Genomic DNA, 11,571 nt, shown 5'->3' with positions numbered 1-11,571 from the left:
ACTGTAGTGTACATTAGAGTCTTATTGAAAAACGGAGAAATCAAATCAAATTTGGTCGCTTCAAAAAGTAGAGTAGCCCTTATAAAGACGCTTTTGATCCCAAGATTAGAACTAATAGGTGCTCTTTTAGAAGCAAGGGTAGGCTGTTAAATAGTTAAGTGCATTAACTTTCCTGTTACACGATTCTTCTGGACCAACTCTTCAATTGTTTACTATTGGATCAAGGGTGACCCTGAAAGATTTAAAGTGTTCGTAAAAAACAGAATTGAAGAAATCCAAAATCTAACCAATCCCACTGAATGGAATCGCACTCCTGGAACTGATAATCCGGCCGATCTAATATCAAGAGGGTTAACGGTACATGAACTGAGAAAATCTAAATTCTGGTGGCATGGGCAAAATTGATTGTTAAAAAATGAATGTAAATGGCCTAAATTAGGTAAAATAAACAATGAGACAAATATCAAAGACGCAGACAACTTAGAATTGAAAAAGAACGTTCTAATAAGTTCAACAATAGTAAAAGTAAATCCATTAAATGATTTGATTAAAAGATATTCTTCTTTCGGCAAATTAATTAGAGTAACTGCATGGTGTTTAAGATTCTTACATAACTGTAAATCAGCTCTGAGAAACAGAAAGATTATTTAAATGTAACAGAATTACAATATGCTACAAAATCTTTAATAAAAATTATAGAAATGAGTTTGAATTTGAAATCAACTGTCTGAAAAAGAATAAAGTTCTTCCAAAGAATAATCCCCTTCTGAATTTAAATATATTCTTAGATAATGATGAGCTTTTAAGAGTAGGAGGAAGTTTAAAATTTTCTGATCTTCCAGATTCACAAAAATTCCCTCTACTCTTACCAAAGAAACGCCATTTCACAGATATACTTATACTTTCATAAAAAAGCACTCCACTCTGGTGTTCAAACTACTCTGTATTTAATTAGACAGCAATACTGGATACCAGCTGGTCAAGCCAAAGTTAAAAGTGTAATCAAAAGATGCTTAACCTGTTTTAGAGTAAAAAATAAAACTATTCCACAGATGATGGGCGATTTACCAAGAGATAGGGTCATTCTATCTAGACCTTTTGACAAGGTGGGAATTGATTTCGCAGCCCAATCATAACGAAACCTAATTTGAAAAGATCTAGAGTAACAGTCAAATCTTACATTATATGTTTTAGCACTAAGGCCACTCATCTGGAAGTTGTATCTGATTTAACAACTGAAGCCTACTTACCATGCTTTAAAAGATTCATCGCAAGCCGATCGAGATCTTCAGTAATTTGGAGCGACAATGCAACTAATTTTAAAGGAGCATATGCTCTTCTGAACCCCCCATTGAAATTATGCAAATCCAATTCGATTTAAATGTTCAGTGCCGAGGAAGGCATCAACTGGAATTTCATACCCTCAGCTGCACCCAACTTTGGTGGTCTCTGGGAGGCAAATATAAAATCTTTGTGAAAGTCACCAATACCAAAATTCTGAACTTTGAGGAACTTAGCACACTGGTTGTCGAAATTGAATTCTAGACCACTCAGTCCCTTGTCCATCGATCCAATCGATCTACAACCTCTAACAACGGGACATTTTTTGGTTGGGTCATCGTTACTATCTTTAACTGAACAAAATACTGCTGTCAGTTTATCTTCCAGGTGGAGCCACGTCCAGGACCTTAAATCCAAGTTTTGGGACCACTGGAGTCGGGAATATCTGCAACAACTACAGCAGAGGCAGAAATGGAAGAGTTCACAGCCTAACCTGAAAGAAGGTGACCTAGTGATATTGAAGGACGACCACAAGCCATTACAGTGAAAGTTGGCGCGAATAAAGAAGACAATACCTGCGCCCGATGGACTTGTTTGGGTAGTTCAGGTTCAAACCTCCAACGGACTATTCCTACGAGCCATGAACCGCATAATTCCCCTTACAATTCAAGATGTTGGGCCAGTGTCCAACGGGGGGCGAGATGTTGCAGAGCCAGCGCAAGAACTTTAATCTTAATCTGGCAACAACTTTTTCCCGCCAGAGTACTTTTGCTTTACCGCGTAGAAAAGATGTCTCCTGTAGCTGTGTGTGTGTGTGTGCGTTTGTGATGTATGTGCAAGTTATGTTTATTTCGTACCCCTGCTTTAGACGTCTTCTTCAGTAGTTGCTTTACGTATAATAAATGGAAAAAAGATCAGGTCACCTTTATTTTTTTACCCACGAACAACGAGCCTTGACCGAGAGGAGGATCTGCCGCTGCAATCATCCCCATCTTAAAACCTGAAAAGGATCCTACAAAACGAAGTAACTATAGACCCATATACCTACTCCCTTCTGTCAATAAAATTGCAGAACAAATAATTCTCAACAGATTAAATAATTACCTAGAAGTTCAAAACAACCTAACCCCAGAACAATTTGGCTTCCGCAAAAATTTATCTACCACGCACCAATTAATCAGAGCAGTCGAATACATAGAAAGTTTTGAATGTAAACAAAAAACTGCAGCGGTTTTCCTAGACATTCAGAAAGCTTTCAAGAGTTTGGCAAGATGGCCTTATTTACAAACTCATTAATTACAATATATCCCCACACCTAATCAAAATTATAATTTCTTACCTTAGCAATGGATCCTTCAAAATCAGAATCAACAATGTATTCTCCGATACTTAACCTATCCAAGCAGGTGTTGCACAAGGGTCTAAACTAGGGCCAATTCCATTTTCTCTATTTATTATGACATCCCCAAGCAATTTAACACTATCTTGTGTATATATGCTAATGACACTGCAATATCGGTAGAAATAAAAATCTAAATTACATCACCATAACTTTGAACAAACACCTTAAATTTCTTGAGGACTGGTTTATAAAATGGAAAATTGAAATAAATGCTAGTAACACTGAAGCCATATTTTTCACAAAAACCAACTGTAGAAATAATCCCCACCCCCGTTAAAATTAAAAATTAAATTATCCCGTGGTCTAAGGAATGCAAATATTTAGGCGTAGTTCTAGATAGAAAATTAACCTGGAAACCCATTTCATTTACAACCTAAAAAACATTATTTTAGGCTGTAAAAATTATTTTACATTACTAAAAAAATTTTGAGACCTAAGTCGCAAATTATACTCCTTAATTTCTCGAAATTGCAAAATGAGTAAACAAAATACCGGGTGTCCCATAAATTTGTAAATACTTTAAAAATTCATAAAAATTGAAGGGCTGGATATATTTGAATGCGGTTTGCGAAACTATTATTCTCATGAAGGGGTATTTTTTTTTTATACAAAAAAAAAATTCAAAAATTCGTCAATAGAGGGCGCTGCACACAAGCAAATCAGTAGAAATATGAAAATTAAAGTCTTATGAAAGGCAGAGTGAGCGATTGACACATCATTTCTAAAGGTTTGCATAAGGTTTGTATTAAGATGTTGACACTGGTGGATAAAGCACTATTGGTAACCAAAATTAGAAATAAATATTAAGTTAACAGCCAAAGAATCAAAAAGAAAGATTAAATGAATCCGGCCCGAAGACTTTCTCAAGGGTCACCCTCAGGCAAGGATTCAAACCAGGGATTTTTTCTGTGAGGGGTCTGACTTTCGTCCAACAAACTGACCACTCGTGACCCGAAAATTCCAGAAAATTGAGGTTTTGGAGATAAATTAGTATCACAAGATTAAAACAAATAAAAGCATTTGCAAAAAAACAATCCAAATAAGACCACAGCAAATCAAACCACAAAATACATGAAAATAGAACCAAAAAAGTAATATAAACAAAAGGCAAAATACTTACAAATTGAAAGTACAATTCTGAAGAAAACTACTTGAGGTTAAAACTTGCTATTGTAGAGGCACTTCGTTAAACTAAACTAAATTTTAATTTTTCCACGTTTAAAGCTATATCCGCCTACCATGTTTCGTCCTAATGCAACGTCATCAAACTTGAAGCGCCATCTATTGATTTAAAACTCAAAGCTAACAAACTGGAGGAAGTCAGAAATTAAACATACCCTCTCTAATCAAAACTTCTATATTGCAAAAGTTTTTGGGAAATTCGTTAATAGTTAAATTTTTAATGAGATTTTTTGTTGCTAAAATATAAGAGCTTTTATTATTGCAAATTTTTTTAATCCTGTTAAATTGTGAAAATATCAAATTTTTGAAAATTTTAGAGTTTAAATTAGAATGGTAGTTACTAAGTTTAATTATTTTAAAGTTAAATTCATCCCTTTTATCATAAATACCTATTACTATTGGTAAAATTGTTTTATGTCAGCAACGAATCGGCGGCTGAAGCCTTGCGAAAGTTTAGGACCCAGAAAAGATTGAAGAAAGGTTCAGGTCCGATCACTCCTGCTGGACTTGTTTCCCTAGTACGCCGTTTCGAAGAAACTGGAAGTTTGTGTCATCGGCCACGCAGTGGTGCGCCTCGTTTAACAACAGTCCGTACCCCCGATGTCTCTTCGCAAATGGACACGCTAAGGAAACAGTCTACAAGTGCAGTTAGTAGCGCACGAAAAGTGGCACGAATAACTGGTATACCAAAGACTTCGGTGTACCGTATCCTTCATGGTGTATTGCAATTGTACCCATACAAATTGCAAATGATACAGCTAAGAGATTGGAATTCTCAAATTGGGCTTTGGCGAAAATTGAATATGATCCGCGATGGCTGCTGAAAATATTGTGGACAGATGAGGCTCATTTTGCTTTGCATGGAGCAGTTAATACCCATAACTGTAGAATATGGGCACATGAGAATCCACATGCTTACACTGGGAAGCCCCTGCATTCACCACAGGTTACTGTTTGGTGTGGTTTCACTGCATCCATTATTGTAGGTCCTTTTTTCTTTGAAAAGCCCTGTAAAAAAGCAGGATGGAAGACATGTTCAGTTAATGGAACAAGTTACTTGGAAATGTAACAGAAAGAAGTGATATCGTCCTTATTGGAACACGATGTCCTTGACACAGTGACATTCATGCAAGACGGAGCACCTCCTCACATCCACACCGAAGTGAAGGCATTTTTGAGAAGAACGTTTACTGAAGAACGGATAATCAGCCGTCACTTTACACATGAATGGCCCCCACGCTCACCAGATTTAACACCCCTTGATTTTTGGCTATGGGGTTACCTTAAGTCTCGGGTGTACCACCATAGGCCAAGCTAAAGGAAGCCATTCACCACGAAATCTCATGCATTCATCCGGATATGCTGTATGATGCAGTTACCAGTGTTGTCTCCCGCTTCCAAACTGTTATTTGTAATGATGGCGGACATATAGAACAAGTACTGTAGTACTGGTGTGATACGCCTGTAAACAATTGCTAGCATGCAAATAAAAGTATTTTTCCCGTAGAATTGTATGTTTTGCTTGTGTTTAGCGTCCTCTATCGACAAATTTTTGAACTTTTTTTTTGTATGAAAAAAAAATCCCCCTTCATGCGAATAACAGTTTCGCAAACTGCATTAAAATATACTCATTCCTTCAATTTTTATGAATTTTTAAAGTATTTACAAATGTATGGGACACCCGGTATAATACTCATTTACACTGCCTATTTGCGACCAGTATTAACGTATGCTTACTCGGTGTGGGGATATGCCGCCAAGAAAAATCTTAGATTAATTGAACGTCAACAAAATAGCCTAATCAGAAACTTCTGCAATATGAAATACTTTATGCCTAACACTAATATGCATCACAGCCTAGACTACCCCCCCACACACACACACACTCAAAATGTTTATTAAAAAATTAGCCACAAACTTCTTCAAAATCATGGGTAACAACAACGAAGCAATAACTAAAATACCTAAATATACCCAAAATGTAAATTCTAGAAGACCCCGTAACATCCGAATTTAATCTACTATCACTCCACTTCTGAACTTAACACCTTTCTTTTATTACAATAATGTTAATTAAGATAAACGTGTTCTCGATAGTCAAATGTGATCAGAAAATATTCTAAGTCAAACGGCAGCATACCCCCGCACCCCACATCATGTTAGCAGCCAATCAGACGGAATCCTGACACTAACCTCCTCTTCCATCATGGTCAATATTATTTAAACAGAAGCAGCAGGCCTCAGTCCATGTTTATCCCAGGTGTTCACTCCATCTCCAGATTTTGTCGAAGACAAGCCACGGCAATACATTGACGGCCAAGTACTCTGAAGTTCTATCCTTACCGGAGATAAGCCCCTGCCGGGTCTAGGCGCCCCGTCAACCCAATCATCTTCCGAGTCCGTCGAAACCGGTCACGGCAACAGAATGAAAGCCAGGTCCTGTGAAGTCTGTCATTATTGGGGATAAGCCCCTATCGGGGCTAGGCGCCTCGTCAACCGTTGGGACATCGATTGAGAAACTAACGGTGCTACCATATTAATGAAAATGCGAACTTTTTTGGTATGATTCTCGCAAAGACAGAGATAATTTGACAAGAAAATTATTGATCTTCAAATCAAACAATCCATTGAGCTTTCATGAGCTGCAGGAAAGAAAACTGTAACAGAATGAATTTCTTTTGCTTGTTGATTCACTTTCTATCTTATTTCTACATTTTTATTGCTTTTTTCTCTCACTTTTCTTGATTATCGAGCTCTCAAAATGATAAAGTAAGAGTAGGAAAGTTTTAATTTTAGTTTAGTTATATAAACATCCCGTTTTAAAGCAACACTAGGGCTGTTCTGGGACAGACCTTGTAATTTTGAACCAGTCGCATGACAAGGGCGAACGATTAAAAAACAATGCAAGTTTTAACAATAATTTCAGAGAGTGTTAAAAGTTTTGCAACCCTTTTGAACGAGTCGCTAATAGGTACATTTATTTAAAAAACATAACGAGAAGAAATGAGGGCATGCATATCTTTTATTATATGTAATTTACAAAGATAAAATATCGTAGTCGTCGAAAATATTCAAACTCGAGATTTTGACGAATCTTCATATTTCAGCTTTCCTTGCGTCCAAAATATGCAAAGTGTGTGAATACGCAGACATTTAATTAACTAATTTTAATAAATTAAAAGCATTTGAGAAAACCAGCATTTTCTACAGATAACTTTCAAAAACCTTATTACATAAAAATATTTCGCTATTTTAAAATTCATAAAATTACTTGTCACTGAAAGCAATTTAGTTGTCGGGCAATTTTTCTCCCATTTTATATTTTTTTTTTTTTTTCATATAATGAGCAACAAAACTTTTCCTTTTTCAAAACGTACTTTTTTTTTTTTTTGTTATAATAAAATTTAACCCAATTTCACTGTTTCTACAAATCGTTTAATCACATTATTTTTCTTCCCTTGAAAAGCTGGGATTAAACAAAGTTTACCTTTTCTCATACTTTAACTAAAAAGTACGTTTTGAGTTTCCTGCAGTTAGATGTCCTTGTTAGTTTCTTGTTGTTAATCTGTTTTCCAGCTCCATGTTCATAAAATGAAAAGATTTTTATTTTGATAAATAAATTTTATCCAATCGCAGTTTTTAGTTAATAGTCTTTACAACTGCTTTTGGTCTAATTTTCTTATTAAAAACTTTCAACTTCATTTTAGTTTCAAATTCATCATAATCCCAATTTTCTAATTACAAAATTATGAAAAGAAGCTTTTATGTTCTGCAAAATACTTCTGCCGATAAACTTTTAAAATCCTTCTTGTGATGTACTTTCTTGATTTGGAAAAAGTTTCATTATCAAGGATTTTTTCCCCTTTGTATTTCAAATAATTATATATTTTATATTTGTTATTAAACAGACAGGAAAGTCAATATCCTGGCCGAGTGAGCTAATTAAAAAATGTGGGTATTAATATAAATTAATCTGTCAATTAAGAAAAATCTACATAAAATCTTTTAAGCATTTAATGAGTTATATATTGTTACAAAAAATTTTCTATACAGCAAAATACCGTCGATCAATCGTAATGACGCAGCGCATTTAATCTCTAATAGTTCATTAGTTCAGCAGCTTTCTTGCTGTCTCATCCTCCAATTTCTCTTATTTGTCGGCGACTCCGACTCCTCTCACACACACACAACTTCTTCCGATACACACGACTTCTGTTGAGACTCTACCTGAATTTCATTTCATTCAGTCGTTTCTCCGCTAATAAGATTCAAAGATGTGGGATCGTAATGTGAAATAATCCACTCGTTATTAATCTGACTCCATTTTATTATCTATCTAAATTACAATTCTATTTACATGCTATATTTATATTTAGTTGCCATATACAAAAACATACATTGGTTTCGCGCGCAGTTAATTCTGATTTTAGAGTTGTAAAAGCAAGTTATAGCTCTAGTATGATTAAAGTTAAAATTAGTTTTTAGCCAAAGGCGCTCGTAACATCCTCCCACCTTTTGATTTTTAAATTAGGAGGTTACAAAATCAAAATTAACAAAATATTGCATTCAAAATATTTAGAAATCAAAACATGAAATGCACATATTTGAAAAGTACATAATAAAGTTTAAAAGTTAGTTAAAACGTGAAGGTTTAACCACTCTTCTTCCACTTCTAGTTTTTGTTTCATAGTCGTTATTTTCCGAGCTCGGGATTTCGATTTCTTCATACGAAGCAACCGGTTCGTTTTTTCTCGCACCCACAGGATCGTCATGGTCTAATTCCAAGGGGTATAAACGTTGCACTGGACGCACAAGTTCCCCACTCGCTGTTTTTAGCTTCACTACTCGGATGCAGCCATCTTTCCCAGGAAACACTTCGATTACCAATCCCAAAGGCCAGTCTAGTCGCTTTTTGATATCACTTTCAATTATAACAATATCTCCCACTTGCACTTGTCTAGATTCCTTTCCTTTTGGCTTCTTCTGGATTAACAAGCTTAGATATTCTTTTCGAAATCTTTTCCTCAAGTCCTCTCGTAATTTTTGTTGATACTGATATCGTTTGGAGATATTTACTTTATCCAAAGTATCCAAATCGGGAACTCCTACCTTTGTAGTCTCTTGAATGAACATTGAGGGAGTCAGTGGAATTAAATCATTCGGATCTTCCGATAGATAATTCAAAGGTCTAGAATTGATGTTGGCTTCTACGTCACAAAGAATAGTGAACATTTCTTCGTAATGAAGCGATGCCTTTCCTAAAACTCTTCTTAAAAGCTTCTTCACCATCTTAATCATGCTCTCAAAAAATCCGCCCCACCAAGCAGCTGTTGGGGGGTTAAATTTCCACTGAATTCTTAAGACGGAGGCTTCATTGACAATCTTGTCCCAATCAAGAGAACCCATCAAATTATTTGTTCCAGTAAAATTTGTTCCGTTATCGCTGTATATAGTCCTAGGTCGCCCTCGTCTTGCGACGAATCTTCTAAAACCTAGAAGGAATCCATTAGTTGAAAGACTCTGTATTAATTCCAAATGAATGGCCCTATATACAGCGCAAGTAAAAAGCAAGATCCAGGCCTTTTTCCCATCCTTTAAATGAAGCGGCCCTGCTAAATCCACTCCAGTGACTTCGAATATCAAGGCTTCCCGTACACGATCTTCCGGTAGTGGCGCAGGAATTGATTCAATTTTCTTGCTCGTATATCTTTTGCATCTTATACACCTTGAGAGCACTTTCTGGACAGTTTTTCGGCCCTGCAGAATCCAAAATTTTTGACGGATATCTGTTAGGACAACTTGAACTCCAGCATGGGAAGAGATCAAATGATGTTCGAAAATCAATCTCTCCACTAATGGGTGCTTACAAGGCAATACTAGAGGGTATCTAAAATTTTCTTCATCATCTCGTCTAGTAATTTTAGTTTTCAATCTAATTAGTCCATCAGAATCATTAAACACACAGAGTGATTTAAGTTTTGATCTTGCATCTTCGTTATTAAAGGTTTCTTGTTGCACGATTTGTATCACCTTTCTTTCGGCGGCATCTAGTTCTGCAACAGTTAAAAGATCTTTCATCTTGTTAATTGGATTTCGGCAATTTTGTACAAATCGTAGCATCCATGCTATCATTCGCACAATTTTGGAATATCTTGAGAACTTGTACAAATACCAGGATTTATTCAGATCTGTAGAGTTGACTAAAGTTACGACCCTCTTTTTCCTTTCCCGGAAAACCTCTTCAAAATTGTATTCAGAGTCTGTCGCTGGCCATTCTTCTTCTGGAAGTTTCAACCACTGTGGGCCCTCCCACCATCTCGATTTCAAAAATCCTTGGATTGAACAACCACGGGAAGGGAGATCAGCAGGATTGCAAGTGCCTGGGAGATGCTTCCAAGCATCCTTTGAAGAAAGACTTCTTATTTTTTCTACTCTGTTATTCACGAACGTACCCCAATGATCTTCTTTTTGAATCCAATAAAGAGCAACAGAAGAATCTGTCCAATAAAAAGTAGGTACGTCTCTCAAAGACATAGAATTTTTAATATCTGAAGTTAACCTAGCTCCAATGCAGCATGCTAGTAATTCTAGACGAGGTATTGTAATAACCTTTAAAGGTGCTACTCTACTTTTTGCCTCTATAAAATATATTTTGACTTCCTCTCCCAAGGTATTTCTCAAAAATACGACAGTACTGTATGCAACTTTGCTGGCATCACAAAAGGTATGAAGACTTAGTCCTTCTGTGCAGCCATTGATCTTTACACACCTAGGGATCTTAACTTCAGACAGCAATTTCAAATCAACAATCAAAGTTTTGAATTTTTTCTGAATGTCATCTGGTAGAATTTCATCCCACCCTAAGTTTCTTTTCCAAATATTTTGCACTAAGAGTTTTAAACATATTGTCACAGGACATAAAAATCCAAGTGGATCAAATATCTTTTGAGACGTTGACAGAATATTTCTTTTACTGCAAACATCAAAATTAAATTCTGTATTTTGTAAATCACAGAAAAGGAAATCTTCATTTGTATTCCATAACAGTCCAAGTACTGAGGTTGGAACAGTTGGCTCGTCCCGACTTAGGTCCCTTGTATATTCCCAACCTCGAAGATCAAAACAAGCCTTGGAAAGCAACAGCTTTGCTTCTTGAATGAATCGGGTAAGATCATCTTCATTGCGCACGGATGTCACACAGTTATCTACATAAAAGGAATTCTTCAATATTTCGGAGGTTTCAGGAAAGCACTCTTTACTTTCCTCTAGATGATTCATCAAAACCGCTGCCAAGAGGAAAGGACTACAAGTGAGGCCAAAAACAAGACGGCGGTGACGAAGTATCTCAAATTTTCTTGTTTCGTAATCTTTCCACCAAAGAAATCGCAAAACATCTTGATCCTCTTTTGCAATTGAGATTTGAAGAAAGGCTTTTTTAATATCAGAAATTACCCCAATGTTATTTTGTCTGAATTTTCTTAAAATGGGTGGAATTTGCTCTATTAAATTTGGTCCCTTTTCCAGACAGTCATTTAAGGACGGAACTTTCTTAACTCGACAAGAAGCGTCAAACACTGGACGTACTTTGGTTGATGAGTTTTCCTTAAAAACACCTCGGTGCGGCAAATAATAACTTGGATTTCCTTCCTCCATTTTGGGCACTTTCTCTATTATATTTTCCTCAAGCCATTCTTCAAAAACAGCTT

The sequence above is a fragment of the Argiope bruennichi genome, chromosome 10, assembly GCF_947563725.1.
Source record: "Argiope bruennichi chromosome 10, qqArgBrue1.1, whole genome shotgun sequence".
Taxonomy (NCBI): Eukaryota; Metazoa; Arthropoda; class Arachnida; order Araneae; family Araneidae; genus Argiope; species Argiope bruennichi.
The sequence above is the reverse complement of the archived record's forward strand: the minus strand, read 5'-3'. Positions refer to the sequence as shown.